At 35.8% G+C, this 17,296-nt stretch overlaps 1 long non-coding RNA gene across 1 annotated transcript in view; it reads left to right on the forward strand.

Moving 5' to 3' along the window:
• LOC134758937 (uncharacterized) overlaps positions 1-16,574 on the forward strand; it is a 927,638-nt gene extending 911,064 nt beyond the window's left edge. The window contains exons 6-7 of the long non-coding RNA XR_010134715.1: positions 2,375-2,437; positions 15,563-16,574. This is a non-coding gene — a long non-coding RNA (uncharacterized lncRNA). The remainder of the gene's footprint in view (positions 1-2,374; positions 2,438-15,562) is intronic.
• Positions 16,575-17,296: the final 722 nt, after the last annotated feature.

The following is a 17,296-nucleotide window of genomic DNA, read 5'->3' on the forward strand; positions in this document are numbered from 1 at the left end:
AAAGAACCAGGTTAGAATTTTTTCACAAGAGCATCTCGCAGAGACTTTAAGTGACAAATTCACTCTATGCCATTTAGCATTATCCAATACTTGGGGAAAAAAAGGCATTAAATCATTTAGGTATTTGATGGAGCAAGTTTTATATCATATCTAACATATAAGTACTGTGCCCTAACCAACTGGGTCACTGGAGCTCCCCAAATCTTACATAGGATGTCAACACAAAAGTAACATGTGCATATCAATGAAGAAATTCCTAAATACAATTCTAACAAAAAAAATTCATCACATTAAAACAATAATAAAACTACATGACACAATGATGTTTAGTCTAAAAGTGCAATGGTTCCAGAATTAGTATTAGGCTATCAATCTTATACCATATCTATTTATTTTAATTTTTAAATTAAAATATCTGAAAAAATTCTGTGAAGTCATTTATAACAATCAATAAAACTTTCGACTGAAACTCCCAATAAACAGGAATGAATGAATAGTTTTTTTACGTGCTAAAATACATCCACTGTATCACAAAATACAACACTGAAGTTAGTAAGAAAACTATGGAAGAATTGCTACTGAACTAATTTTTAGAAATCAATAATAATATTTAATACTACTAGGCAAAAAAAAGCAAACAATTAAAGTTATAGAAGTAGGGCACAGCACAATATTGTTATTTAAAGATGAAATAGTTTTTTACCTGATAAATCTAAGAGTATACATTTGTAGAAATCAAACAAGACTCAATCGGCATATAAAATGTAGAAAAAGTTATTGCATGTTAGGAATAACAAAGATTTAGAATGCTTGTTAATACATTTAACATGAAGTTGTCCATTTCTATATAAAGAAAGATAGGATACAAAAAGAACATTCCAAGAGATCAAAAAGTTCTTCATTAGGAAGACTCTACAAGATAAAAATAGTGATTCTCACTACAGTAATTTATCAATTTAAAATTATTCAAATGCAAGTACTATTTTTAAAAGACTACGAAGACTTCATAGGAAAATAAATAACCAAAAATTCAGGGAACTCCTAAAAATTACATCTGATCTTTATTTTTATCAGATACTAAAATATTAAAGTCTAGTCTTTAAATAGCTTGATATGGCATATACACAGGTCAATGGTAAGAATTGAACAATCTTTTAAAAGAAAAAACTTTGCAAAGTTTAGAAACTATATAGATGTTTATTATTAGAACTATTTAAATAAATTGTATACCTATAAACTATACAACTCTATGTATCCATAAGTTTAACACAAATACACACACACACACACACACACACACACACACACACAGAGAGAAAGAGAGAGAGAGAGAGAGAGAAAGAGAGAGAGAAACAGTTTATGTGAGCATTTCCGGAAGTAAACCCACTAATTTAGTAAGAACAATTGCATCTGGGAACAGGAACTTGTGTGTCTCTAACTAAAGATAAAAACTTAATTTTTTAACATATCAGTTTACACATTTTTAATTACATATAATTCTTGATAACTTATTCCAGAAAAGTTAAATTAGAATGTTTAAAGTAGGCTACTTTTAACATTATTTCAATGTATTCAGTCAAAAGACAACCCAGGGACTTTTGAAACCTGCCCACCTTCACTATAGGACTAGTGTTTATGGTTTTTGGATAAACAGAAATTTGACCCTCCCGGCCTTAAAGCTTTAAACTTGCATTCGTCTTATCTGAGTTCCTTGCTCAGGAAACCGACCTTCAGGTCTCCCTGATAGTATCAAGGAACTGAAACTTACCAGGTCATTTCATCTGGACAATAAGATGTCAGATCCCTCATTTGTCATGTTTGCCTAATCGACCACTTGATGCCTGTTGACCAACTCCTATTCCTTACCCCTCCCTAATTCCTATTTTCTCACATGTAGTTATATTTCTCCTTGCCTTATAAACCCCTAATTTTAGTTGGTTGGGGAGATACATTTGAGACTGATCTCCAATATTCTTGGCTGCAGCACCCTGTTAAAGCACCCCATTAAATTCTGCTTCCATGGCGATGGTCATTTTGCACCATCCTATTAAATTCTCTTTCCCTGGCAATACTCATTGTCCTAATACTGGTTTTCTGTGGGGCAAGCAAGAGGAACTAGACTGAATGCCTAGCATTTCAGTAACACATTGAGTCCCTGAGTGATAGCTTTGGCTGTATCCCCACCCAAATCTCAACTTGAGTTGTATCTCCCAGAATTCCCACATATTGTGGGAGGGACCAAGGGGGAGGTAATTGAATCATAGGGGCCAGTCTTTCCCATGCTATTCTCCTGATATTAAATAAGTCTCACAAGATCTGATGGGTTTATCTGGGGATTCTGCTTTTAATTCTTCCTTGTTTTCTCTTGCTGCAGCCATGTAAGAAGTGTCTTTCACCTCCCGCCGTGATTCTGAGGCCTCCCCAGCCGTGTGGAATTGTAAGTCCGATTAAAACTCCTTTTCTCCCAGTTTTGGGTATGCCTTTATCAGCAGTGTGAGAATGCACTAATACAGTAAATTAGTACCAGCAGAGTGGAAAGTTACTAAAAAGATGCATGAAAATGTGAAAAAGACTTTGGAACTGGGTAACAGGCAGAGGTTGGAACAGTTTGGAGGGCTCAGAAGAAGGCACAAAAATGTGGGAAAGTTTGGAACTTCCTAGAGACTTGTTGAAGGGCTTTGGACAAAATACCGATAGTGATATGGACAATAAGGTCCAAGGCTGAGGCGGTCTCAGATGGCGAGGAGGAACTTTTTAGGAACTGCAGCAAAGGTGAGTCTTGTTATGTTTTAGCAAAGAGACTGGTGGCATTTTGCCTCTGCCCTAGAGATTTGTGGAACTTTGAACTTTAGAGAGATAATTTAGGGTATCTGGCAGAAAAAAAATTCTAAGCAGCAAAGCATTCAAGAGGTGACTTGGGTGCCGTTAAAAGCATTCTGTTTTAAAAGGGAAACAGTATGAAAGTTCAGAAAATTTGCAGCCTGACAATGTGATAGAAAAGAATATCCCATTTTTTTGAGGGGAAATTCAAGCCAGCTGTAGAAATTTGCATAAGTAGCAAGGAGTCTATTATTAATCCCCAAGACCATGGGGGAAAATGTCTCCAGGCCACGCCAGAGACCTTCACAACAGCCCCTCCTATCACAGGCCTGGAGGCCCAGGAGGATAAAGTGGTTTCCTGGGCCAGGCCCAAGGTCCTCATGCTGTGTGCAGCCTAGGAACTTGGTGCCCTGTGTCCCAGCTGCTCCAGCCATGGCTGAGAGGGGCCAATGTACAGCTTAGGCTGTGGCTTCATGATGTACAGCTCAGGCTGTGTGAAAGTCCCAAGCCTTGGCAGCTTCCAGGTAGTGTTGAGCCTGTGGTTGCACAAGAGTCAAGAATTGAGGTTTGTGAAGCTCCACCTAGATTTCAGAAGATGTATGGAGATACCTGGATGTCCAGGCAAAAGTTTGTTGTGGGAGTGGGGCCTTCACACAGAACCTCTGCTAGGGCAGTGAGGAAGAGAAAAGTGGGGTTGGAGCCCCCATACAGAGTCCCTGCTGGGGCACTGCCTAGTGGAGCTGTGGGAAGAGGGCCACCATCCTCCAGACCCCAGAATGGCAGATCCACCAGCAGCTTATACCGTGCCTGTGGAAAAGCCACAGGAACTCAATGCCAGACCATGAAAACAGCCAGGAGGGAGACTGTACCCTACAAAACAACAGGGGCAGAGCTCCCCAAGACCATGGGAACCCACTTTGTGCATCAGTGTGACCTGGATGTAAGACCTGGATTCAAAGGAGATCATCTTGGAACTTTAAATTGACTGCCCTGCTGGATTTTGGACTTGCATGGGCCCTGTAACCCCTTTGTTTTGGCCAATTTCTCCAATTTGTAATGACGGTATTTACCCAATACCTGTACCCCCATTGTATATAGGAAGTAACTAGCTTGCTTTTGATCTTACAGGCTCATAGGTGGAAGAGAATTGCCTTGTCTCTGATGAGGCTTTGGACTGTGGAAATTTTTTTTTTTTTTTTTTACAGGCTCATAGGTGGAAGGGAATTGCCTTATCTCTGATGAGGCTTTGGACTGTGGACTTTTGGGTTAATGCTGAAATGAGTTAAGACTTTGGGGGACTGTTGGGAAGGAATGATTGATTTTGAAATGTGAGGACAAGAAATTTGGAGGGGCCAGGGGCTGAATGATATGGTTTTGCTGTGCCCCAACCCAAATCTCAACTTGAATTGTATTTTCAGAATTCCCATGTTTTGGGGAAGGGACTCAGGGGGAGGTAATTGAATCATGGGGGCCAATCTTTCCTGTGCTATTCTCGTGATAGTAAATAAGTCACACAAGATCTGATGGGTTTCCGCTTTTGCTTCTTCCTCATTTTCTCTTGCTGCCACCATGTAAGAAGTGCCTGTTGCTTCCCACCATGATTCTGAGGCCTCACTACCTATGTAGAACTGTAAGTCCAATTAAACCTCTTTTTATTCCCAGTCTTGGGTATGGCTTTATCAGCAGCATGAAAATGAAATAATACAGTGAGGAAACATCTCTGTCTCCTTCCAGGCCAAGTTTAGTGTTCTTTTTCTTATGCTTCCATAGTGCAACTTCACACATTTAAATAATCTAAAATTATAGCACTGAGTTTTTATGAAAAGATAAATTGTATATTGAGTACAATTGTCGTTACCAACAACATATATATAAGTGATATTTTCAGTATTTAAGATTCAAACCTGCGGATCACGAAGTCAGGAGATCGAGACCATCCTGGCTAACACAGTGAAACCCCATCTCTACTAAAAATACAAAAAATCAGCCAGGCATGGTGGTGGGCGCCTGTAGTCCCAGCTACTCGGGAGGCTGAGGCAGGAGAATGGCGTGAACCCGAGAGGTGGAGGTTGCAGTGAGCCGAGATGGCACCACTGCACTCCAGCCTGGGCAACAGAGCAAGACTCCATCTCAAAAAAAAAAAAAAAAAGATTCAAAGCCTGTCATTTTACATATAGGAAAAGAAGATATAACAATGAATGCTTTTTATTTGTTTAATTTTTTTCTTTGATTAAACTGAACTCCTTGAGAGCAGGAACTGTGTCTTAATCACCATTATATCTCAGATATTAACCGAGAATTTGAATTAGCATTTCCACCTAATAACTATTACATGAATAAAAGTATTGTAAAAGTATGTTTATTTTCTTATTTATAACAATATTCCTAATGATAGCTATATAATTCTAAATTAAGAAACATGGTACTTGCAAAATAACAAAGGGGAAGATGAAACATACTAATATAAAAGATGATTTAGAGCCACAGCAATGAATAAGAAAATTATCAAAATTTTAAAATATTGTTACTAAATATCAAAATACTTACTAGAACTAGAGGATAAAATATTATTTGGAATTATACTGAGAAGAAAATTCTATTCTCTATTCTTAAACATAACTTAATATAGAAGTCTTCCATATGTAATCCTCCTATTCATGAAGATAGACGGTATAAGTTTTGTCACATCAGCAATGATTTACTGGCTAATTTCTCTAAGTCTACAACCCATGAGAATTATTAAACCACTTTTTTCTTTTCGGTCTATATCTCTGCCAAGACAATCTGCATGCAAAACCCAATGATTTTAAGGGAAGTTTCCACTTGGTGAACTTTGTAGTAAATGAGACAGATGATATAACCTCAGAACACAAGGTAGAAAGTGTGACTTCAGGGAATGTGAGTGGCTTCAGGAATTGAAGGATGTAGATTTGAGAAGTCAAAAAAAAGACATATATTTTGCTGTCATCCTAGCTGACACTGACATTTTTCCATGGATATTCATCTTGCTCATCATATTATTATTTATATTATTAAGTATATCATAGCACTCACATAAGGATAAAATCAGAAGTGCTTCTGTAAGCCCCCTCTATGGTATTTTCTATTCATGTTATAATTAATTGCATTTTGAAAGATAAATCAAATTTATTAACTGAAGTAAAAAAATCTCTTATTTCTAAATGAAATTAGATGTTATTGAGATAAAATAAAATACAGCATCTACAAGAGTGAGACTTTTGGTGGTGGTGGAAGCAATTTTCAAGTAGTTTCTTTTTTTAATGCTGGCTTGAGATTGATTATTAATAAAGTGGACATTTCAAAATAAACTATTTTGGCATTTACTCATTGATTTCATATAATATAAATGAATTTCATATTTTAATATATTGTTAAAATGGTTATTTGACTTGGATTAACAAAAAGTAATAAAAAGCTTGTTGGCTTTAAGTGTCTACATGGGCTTATACAACATTTAACTGTTTGTACTGAAAAGATGTAAACTTTAAGATCATCTTTTTTTTGATGATGAAAACAAAGTCTCAGGTTCACATTGCTTGAATTGTAATTTTCAGTGAAATAAACACCTATTGTATATTTATGAAAAAATACACAAAGTTCTGTGTTATTCAGACTTTTTAAAAAATGAATTTTCATTTTTGTTTGTTATATCTTTACATATTTTTCCCCCACTGAATTGGAAAATGGTACAGGCACATCAGTGCAAATGACTTAATTGCCCATTACATGTTGAAGGTAAAATATTGAATGATGGAAGATTTATGAGTTCTCCATGGTTACTATCCAAAGTAACAGATATTAATTATCTGTTCATGATGACTTCATCAACTCAGTGAATCTATTCAGATAGCAACAGAAGTTCTTTTGTTTGTTTGTTTGTTTTAGTCAGTTTATTAAAACTTCTACAAATAGTGAGGTTCACTATGCCGAACCTCAGTGTATTAGTTCGTTTTCACACTGCTGATAAAGACATACCCAAGACTGGGAATAAAAAGAGGTTCAATTGTACTTAACAATTCCACATGGGTGGTGAGGCCTCAGAATCATGGTGGGAGGCAAAAGGCACTTCTTACGTGTCGGCAGCAAGAGAAAATGTGGAAGATGCAAAAGCGGAAACGCCTGATAAAACCGTCAGATCTTGTGAGACTTATTCACTATCATGAGAATAGCACGAGAAAGACCAGCCCCCATGATTCAATTACTTCCCCCTGGTTCCCTCCCACAACACGTGGGAATTCTGGGAGATACAATTCGAGATTTGAAGGGGGAAACAGCAGAACCGTATCATTCATAAATGTTAGATATTAATACAGATTGTATTTTCTTTCTTTATCTTTTCCAATATGCTCAACTTCTCTGATGAAATTAAATGCAATTATAGTAGCCTTTGTTATTTGTAAAATAAAATACTAGAATTGTTACTTATAAAATATACTGATTAGTTAGGCTGTAATTAATTGAGATTTTCCTAGTATGCACATGTTTCCAGACAATAAGATGCATCTATCTATAGCACTAAACAAACATTAAATGAAATGTCTTATTTATGTTTGACATAAATAGCACAAAAAATGTGACCTGCTATGATAAAAGATAAAATGTAATTTAAGATAACTGAAAAGACTGAAACAATGGATTTGGATTTTATGGGGTTTTAAATTTATTTTTACATATAGACTTCATTCACATTTGCTAATTTTTCTTGTATGTTTTAACTTGCAATCACAAAATTACTTTTGTTGTAATTTCTAACTTCCTTTTCTGTATCTTGGTATTTAAGACATAGCACCATTTCTACAAAGAAAATAAAGCCTAGATGAAAAATAAATGTCCCCATTTACTTCAGAGAAAACCCAGATATCTCCTTTGTGACCTAGAATTGAACCCCAGTGGTGATGAGCAAGTTGGTGAGCAAAGTGTGTTGTACATGTGTTAAATGAATGAGTGTCTACTTGACACGCATAATTCTCTGACTCTGTTATTTATGCACAGAGTGCTAACATGAAACAGATTTTCAGAATAAAAAGGGCAAAGAGTAACAGAGCTGTCTTTAGTTAAAATTTTGTTTTACTATCTAATGAACAAAGGTAATTTGAGGGTAGACCAACCCAAATGTTAAATAAAAAATATCAATTAAAAACATGGTTTTACTGATCTGCCATTTTCATTTTTTAAACATCTTCTATTTTTAAGTATGAAATCATGACTTAGGCTTTGTAATTACAAATACTGAGAACATCACCCACAGATGTGGTGTTGGTCATAACAGGTGTACTCAATCTCTAATTTATCTTTACATACAAATTTAGTGTTGTCATAATTTCAAATTATTTAAACTCACTAAATTTTAAGTGGGTATCTAAAAGTAGAAAACTTAATTAAGGACAAAAGAAAGTATTCCAATAATTACCCATATTGAGTAGCATCTGGAATTTAAGGGAAAGAGAGAAATTTGTAACTGAGAGAGTTAGACATTATTTCAAGATTTGTAGATAGTGTAATTATCTCACTTTCTTCATGATTTTAAGCTATGTGAGACGATCTATAGGAAACTATGTCATGTACATGGGATGTGTCCTGTTTCTACTTCTAAACCTACCTCATGCTATGCCATTGGGGATAGTATTTTTCTTCTGCTTAGTTAACAAATTTGTAAGGTTAAAATCAATGTTTCAAAATAATCTGAGTGAATTTATAGCAGAAGCCATATTCCAAATGTTTTTAAGTAATCTCTCAGCACATTTAAAGTAATCATTAAGTCAGCCATTGCCAAGAATTGTCTATTGTGAATCCAAATTGGATAAATCAGTAAGTCAATAGGCATTTATAGGTGGGGTGTAGTTAGGATAACAGGGGCATGGGTTCAGTGCACAGTCAGTGTACACAAGCAAAATATATGCAATTAAAAATTATTTATTGAGAATATGGAGCCACATATTCATATATTTTGCCACATTTTCAATTAGTCTGAAATATTAAAACGTCTCCCAGAATAATTAATTTATCTACAGGATGATTACATTTTCTTGGCTTTCATAACTTTCATAATAATTGTTGTTGAAATAGTATATCTCTGTAACTAACCCAAAGCCAACTGTAATGAAAAACAAATATCTGATTTTATAGCAAGGAGCATAATTGAGAAAATTAGACCTGGTTTGATCAGTTTATTAAAAATTTCAGATATATAAAATTAATGTTAGAGAACACTTTATAACTAGAAAATTAGCATTATTTAATCCTGTGGCTAATATGAGTTTTATACACATCAGTGTGTCAGGTGGAGTGTTCCATTTCAAAGCAATAGAAATTGTAACTATAAATGGCTTAGAATTGAGGCTATTCATTATCTCACAAAAGAGTAAGTCTTGAGTTTGGACAATTTAAGCATTACTAATGCTCAGTGACATGATACAAGATAGGTTCCTTCTATCTTTTGCTATGCCATCCTCATCACATTAACTTGTGCTCTTCAGCTAACTCTGTTTTCAGATAAACATTACCCATTGTTTCAGGATGGCTGCATAGGTGTTAGGTGTTACAGATGACACCATCCACAGGCAGAAAAGACAATCTCCTCTTTTGATATACCTTCTTTTAAAAACAACAAACACTATCTGACAATGCCATCCTCCACTCTCATGCCAGATACGGCCTAACATTTCCTTGGCCAAAATTGTGGCACATGTTTACTTCTAAATGAATTACTGGCCAGGGGCATGGAGTTACCACCATTGGTTATGATCTACAAGATTCCTCAACAGAAGGTGGAAAAGAGCCCAACCTCTTGAAGCACATAAACACCAGAACAAACTCAGGTATCATGGCAAGGAAGGATGAGTGGCTATGCCTCATGGAAAAGGTGTCTGTTCAATCATTATTCATTCAATAATCTGGAATTGAGTACACACTGTAACACACTAGAGTAAGTGATTCAGAGAATAAAGCAGACACATTATAGTTGATTAATTCTTAAAAATTAGGTTGAGAAAATATAAGCCTAAAATATATAAAGGTTTCAATGGACCAAGTACTTTGTAAAGTACTTAATATATTAGTTCATTTGATCCTCAAATAACCCTATGAGATTGGTGTTATTATTAACATCCTTGTTTTATGGATAAAAGTCTAAAACACATAAAGATAAAATAACTTGCCCAATAACAGAAAGAAAATAGTTAAAAGAGTGGGACTCAAACCCAAGTTGGCTACAGATCCTGTGACCTTAATAACATTATTTCATTGCTTAAAATGTATTGCACTAACATGCCAGTTTAGGGTTCTACATGTGAAATTTCTGGCTACAGTATTTGACTTTTAGTAAGTGATAGGAAGCCAGTATTTTTTCTTCACTTTCCCCCTCCCTTCCTCCTTTCCTTGTTTCCTTCCTCTCCTCTCTCTCTTTCTCCACACCCCCTCCTCCCATAGATTAAAATATAAGAACAGCATGGCTGGTTTTTCTGTTCAAGCAATTATAAAGCTGAAATCAAGGTGTCCCACTGTGCTGAGTTTTCATCTGGAGGCTCTAGGGGAAAATCTACTTTCAAGTTCATTCAGGTTATTGGAAGAATTTAGCTTTTTCTGGTTGTAGAGCTATCTCCATTATCTTGATGGTTGTTAGCTGGGACCACTCAGCACTGAAAGGCTGCCTTCATTCCTTGTCATGCTGTTACCCTCCATATTCAAAGTCAGATACAAAGACTCTTCCCCGCTTTGAATCCCTCTCATGCCCGTATCTCTGACTTTCTCTGTCTCTGACCTCTAGACTCGGATTTAAAGTTTTTGGTGTTATTAGGTTAGGCTTATCTGGATAATCTCTTTTTGTTAATGTCAAATACACCATAAAATATAACTGAGTCATGGAGTAAAATTCCTCATATATTCACAGTCCCAGAGATTATGCAAGATGTGCAGACAGGAGAGTGGAGATGTTGGTCACAGTTAAAATTCTGCCTGCCATAAGAAGTGACAATGTTGAGTTTGGTTTGGTACATACTGGGTTTGCGATACCTCATCATTCATGCAGAGTTATCATACCCATTTTTAAATTCATATGTTTGACCTGGAGAGAAAAGACTAATACTAAGTGTATAATTTTAGATTCCTCTCAAAATTATGATGATGAAATCACAGAAGCTTATCATAAAGAGTATAAAGACAAAGAGAGATACACACTTTGGGTGAACACCTTTAGGAATGGTGGAAAACACACCAGGAAAAGAGAAAGCCGGGAGACAGAAAAGAAAGGAAAGTAGAAAAAGAGCCTAAATACATAATATTGCATAAATAAACACAGAAACAAAATTTTTAATAAGTGGGTGACAATATTGAACGCAGAGAGAAAATCTTTGTTATTAGCCATTGGAAAGACACTGTTGACTTTGAAGATAGAAATATTTTTCAGATTGGGGAGGGGGGTAGAAAACCGCTTGCAAATGGTTAAGTAGTGGTGAGAAAAATCATCAGCAACTATCAATTAATTTTGTGAAATGATTAGTAGCCTAAGGAAAGAGCTCTAAATCCTGGCTTGATTCCTTTGTGAAAATATTACTCCCTTGTGTAATATATTAATGTAAAAAAGAAATAAAGAAGGAAAAATTGTGGGAGAAGAGAGGTGGTTGACAGGACAAGTCAAAGCCATATGCCAAATGAAATATTTCCTTGGAGAAATTTTGGCATAGAAGATAAAGCATTTGTTTGATCATATTATCCTTCGAATGTCTACAAAGAGCAACAGAAAAAGGGATAAATGGCATATGTACCTTCTTGCCAGATAATTTTTTTTCTTTGTTTCTTCTGTTCCCTTAAGTGAAGGCAATTCCTGGCAAACAATTACCACGTGAACTTGAAATGATAGGTGCTTTTATAAAAGTGAGTGTGTGTGTTGAGGGGGGTGGGAGTGCATGGGGGATGCAGAGGGAACATGCTAGCTCTGCTAAAATCTCCATTGTCTGTCTTCCAGACATTAATGCATTAGTCATTCAACTCACTGTATGAACAGATCACCTCTGTGATAGAAGAGGAACCCCTACAACTTTCAATTCTGTCTCAAAGGAATGTTTCAGGCCAATGGAAGGGAAATATTTTTAGAATTTATTCATTTCCATTCCTCTGCGGCAGGCATTGAAACAGCTTGACAGAGGCAGATATTAAAAATTCAAATTAAGTAAAAATGTCTATTTTAATATCTTCTTAATTTCAGGACAAAGAGGTCACCAGTGACAATGCTGCACTAAGAGAAGCATTGTACTAAATAATCAGTAAGTCAACAATATGCATACATTTTTCAAACTCTAAGCAAGCATAGAAGTTATATTCAGTAGAGCAGTAAATAGCAGAAATATACTTCTCAACATCCAAGCCCAGGCCACTTCCATCACCGTATTTTTATTTTTGATAAAATTTTTATTCTTGCTTCTAAAGAAATTAAAGATGTGTTTTTGGTGTATTTTTCTTTATTCACTATATGTTTAGCACAATGAATGTTTTAATGATCATTGTTCTTATAACCGCATCTTCAGGATATCTGAAAATAATTGGACTTCATTAAAAAACTTTGTATCTTTGAGGGATTTCTATGCCATTTAATTTATTTTAATTTGTACATTTTTGTGCCATGCAAATCACTATTTAAGAGTAAAGATTATGAAAAATGCATAGACTCCTATAAACAGAGATAGTGGTAACAGCTGCAACACAAAAGAGCAAGAGACTGTTTTTGTATGCCATTCATAATTTCAAAAGTCACTGTGAGCTGTTGAGTGAACATGGGAAAGAATCCATATTTTCCTGCAATAACAAAATAACATGATTGGAAATATATTCTAAGAGTCAGCTTTTTCACCACTTACTAAAACTGAAAAATGTGTAACTTTAAAAAAATTCTTGCATACATGTTATATTTAATGAATTCCAGATCATAATGCCAGTAAGACTTGGTACTGTTTTAGAACTCTAAAACATAAGCTAACAAAGAGCTAATATTCAGAAAATCAGGTGATGTCTAGTGTCTTTTAAACTCCCATCTTCTAGAGTCTATGAATTGCTCCTAAAGTTACAATCTGTTGATAAACCGTGTTTTCTGGGTACTGATGGAAGTGTCAGGAATTTATGGGGTCCAGGATGCACATTCATTGGCTGTAATAACAGCTTTCCTTCATTCATCAAAGAAACATGAGTGCCCAGTGTGGAAAATGTTTTTTTCCCTCAGAATATTACTCTGAATTAAAGATCATTAAATGGGAGCTAGGAATTGAACATAGAGTGTGTAGGTATATCTTGTATTTTTACATTTTTTTAAAAAAATCAAAGTCAGGTAAAATTTAAGTATGCCCCTACTTTTCAAAAAAGGACATTATGTTATTTTTTTAAGGTCAACAGAAAGGATCATGGTTTAAAGTCCAGAATACACATATGCCCAAAGGTTAGTGTCATCTCTTTCCCAGTCACCAAATCCATCTAACTCTATTAAGTCTTTCAAAAATAAACACAAGCCAGGGGTTTTTATCTTGGACCTTGCTTCTCTCAATTTTGCTAATATATTTAACACATGGTATTTACAAAAAAAATATTTTATGTGGACGTAGATATCACTGCATAGTCTTTATCTCTGTGATGGTACTTCCTCAATCACATGAAATTCCACTCTTTACTATGTCATGAGGTTTAGTTCTCTTTAACTGGGTTCATCCATTAGGGATCAGGGAAGAAAATAGAAGCCAATCTGGACATTCTAAGCAGCAAGATATTTGACTCAGGGAATTAAAACGCTTAGGAAGTCATTATAATTGCTAAAAAAAAAAAAAATAGGCTCCTGGAATGCATGACTTCCTTGAATATCTCCATAAATAATACAGCATTGAACCACTATAGCAGTTACTCTTCTGAGGCTATACTGAGAGCAAGAAACAACCACTATCATTCTGTAAGTATCTATTATACTTAGGAAGCTGGGGAGGGGACATTAGAATACCACTGTGGGGAAGCCCCATAAATCTATACTGCTAGCTTGCTGTGATAGTCAAGAGCCACAGGAAGCTAAGCGTAACCTCATTTTTGCCTTCCAAAACTTCATCAAATATATCCAATGAGCAAAACGCATTTTACGTTTAGAACCAGGAAAGGACTCTGGGAAATTTTGTTTTAGCTTTTTAACCTCTGCAAGTAGGAGGAAATGGTAGTTAAAAGTGACAATCCTAAGTACCCAGCTCTCATCTGAATATAATAGAGTAACTCACCTCAACTGACAGCAAACCAGTTAGGTGTATCAGTAGCCAAAATCTACAAGTCTAGTCATCATCTGTCATGGTAGCACTCACAAAACAGACTAAGCTTAATCACATCAGAAGATTAAGTGGCAGAATTTCTCATGCTCTTATATTTGATTAAAGAATAAAACAATATTTAAGGATTAAAAATGTCTTTAGTTTCTTCACAGTAAGTCAGATACAATCCTCAAGACCCTTTGTCTAATGTTATTTATGTTATAATAATGATGTTGTGGTTTTCATGGCCTCAAAGAAAACTTGTCCATTCTCATCTGCATAAACCCACAGCAACAACCATTGCCAAATATTTCTATTGCATGTCCTTATTGTCAAATACTAATACCTAAACTTGGCACTGTTGTGTTAATCATGCCATTTGGATTCAGTTTTATTTTGTCTTTCAAATGATTAATAGCACAAAACTGTACCCGTTAAGCCACGGACTAAAAATAGGTTATTACTGTACCCTCTTGGCCTTTCGATCAAAAGCAAATAGTGACAGCTCCTTTCAGAATAAGGAGCCCAGGATCTTTCTGCTGGGCTATTATGGAAAAGTTGGCCAGATTTAGAGTGCAATTACCATTAGAGAAGTAGATACATTGCCAATATTGGTAGGGACTTTAAGTATTTCTTATCCTGTGTTTCTCAGAAGGTAGTGCCTGAGACAAAGGATTATGTATGACTAGTTTATTTGAGAGAGTAATCCCAGAGACCAAGAGTGAAGGATGAGACAAGGAAATCAGAAATGTAGAGAGACTCAATGCTATCAAATTGTTTCATTGCTATGAAAACAAGGTACTTGATTTCTTAAGACCGTATAAGAAACCTCACGAATGCCTACTTGGCAGAAAAAAAAGGAATAATACTTATTTATCAGTTTCTATCCTTATGTTAAAATAATGCTCCATGAGATATTAATTTCCTTACACTCTCTATTTGCATATTTTGAGTGCTTGGACAGAGCAGCCTTGGGACAGACTTATACAGAGTGGGCTCGAGATTTGGTGCTGTCTTTATAGAAATATATTTTATATTTCAAAGGATAACAGGTTATTTATAATAACAGACTATTTCATCATTTCACCAGACCAGTTGCTTTGGAGTGACAGAATGTACTTTAGACCAGCAGATCCCATAGTTTCACGCCTATTATTGCATCTCTATTGACATAAAATGGGAGAGTTGATATGAGACAATATTGTGCTATATACTATGCTGGTAAAGCAGGCATATAGATGATGATGCTTGTAGATGCACTGTACACAGAGAAATAGAACCCATATCTGGCTTTTGTGTTATTTCTATTAAGAATGAATTACTTGTCTTTCTACGATGGAAGGGATATGATGGTCATCCACACACTGCCAAGTGGTTGGTTTTTGGGAGGAACGGTGCCATATTGAGTCTTAGCATCGAGAGCTGTCTAATGGAATAATAACCCCTGTTCCCTATAGATGTGCTGGAAAATGTGCCAGCTATATTCCCCTGGCTGTCCCATGTTGCAGTATCAGTGAAGACCAACGGGAAGAAGTGAGGGGACTGAGGCTGAAGTCTGAGTCAAGGCACATCCATGTTATACCTACGTGAATGAAGACTTCTGGGACTTGTCAATAAAGAAATGTCTAAAATAAGAGTTCAGACAAAGAGAATTTGAAGTGGGTCCAGGAGGTTTCCTATAGATATACAAATGTCGTATTTCAATTTCCTGCTAAGGTAAGCATTGCAGTATCCCTAGTAGTTGCAGCATTCAGCCTTTGCTGAAATGTTTTAATTAAAGCAATCAGTTTTTTTGTGTGTTTCCCATAATTATATTATCTGAAAGCTATCCTAGAAGGCTTTCTCATGAAGACCAGAAATTTGGATGCTGTACTCAAAAGAGGGATTACCAAAAATGCTTAGAGGATGGACCATTCAATGAGCCACCATAAGGAAAAGGAAGATACCATTTAAAATTCCAGAGTCCGAGGAATAGCAACTATGCTTTCAAACAAAACACTCTGTCACTAGTACTTGACAGCAAAAGGCGGGAAATGGGAGAATGCCTGAAGATGGAGATAAAATTCTGTGAGGAAAGAAGAGAGTCTAGGAAGGAAGAACAGGGAGAGGCATACATGGCCCCTAGTTGAAAAAGGGCCCGAACAGCATTTGTTTTCACATCAGGAGTACAGGTTCTGCTGTGTTTCTGGAGTCCAATGCATCATATGTAAGGTAGGGCTGGCGGCTGTAACAGAGCATCTGCAGATGCTGTGGGCTTGAAATGGGTGTTCGTTACAACCGCTTCTCAAGATTACTCACATCATACTCCATCTGCTTCTGGCATCTTAGTTGACAGAATGTATCAGATGCATTTAATAAAGCAAGTGCAAAAAAATGTAAAGAGAGATATTTAAATATGTGTAAAGAATCTTATATTGAAATTAATTTCTATTCATTCTGTATCTTTCAACCATTACTATTTGCCTTGATCTCCAGGAAATAAAGTTCACTCCAGAATCTGCATGCCAATTCTTCAAATATTTAAAAGCTATTACTAATGTCTCTTAGTATTTTGTTTCTTTTCTAGCTTTTTCCACAACTGTTCTTCATTTAACAATGTTTCCAGACTATTTGCCATCTTTGCCTTGTCTCTCAGATCTTTCTACACATCCTTCTCCAGCTGCAGATTCTAAAAGAGAACATGTTCCAAGTTCAAGTATGTAGCCACATTTTCAAGCAAAAGTGGGGTAAACAGGATAAACAATCAGATGGTCTGTGGATATCAGGTAAGCAAAATCAGGAGCTGGCATAAAGAAGCCATCAAAAATTAAAAAAAAAAAAAGTCAATCACACGGAATTTAGGATTAAAACAGTACCAGTAGAGGTCAAAACAAGGAGAGAGAGAGAGAAACACACTGTCAATGTTTATGTGGGTAAATCACTATACAGAAAAAACAAACTCTTTTCTTTATTACATTCACTACTTCTGACACCAGATGTGCCAGTTTTACCCAGACTAACCAGTTCTACAACTCTTCAGACATCAACTGCATGTCATACAATTCTATTATGGCACAAACTCCCTGGAATTAGGGCAGAATCCCCAGGTTAAGGGCTCAGACCACAATACTACCTCCTTCTTCAAACACCAACCATGAGTAGTGGGTCCCCAGATTACCAACACTTCTGTCCAGCTGTAAGTTCTAAGTTTC

The sequence above is a fragment of the Gorilla gorilla genome, chromosome 6 (assembly GCF_029281585.2).
Source record: "Gorilla gorilla gorilla isolate KB3781 chromosome 6, NHGRI_mGorGor1-v2.1_pri, whole genome shotgun sequence".
Lineage (NCBI taxonomy): Eukaryota > Metazoa > Chordata > Mammalia > Primates > Hominidae > Gorilla > Gorilla gorilla.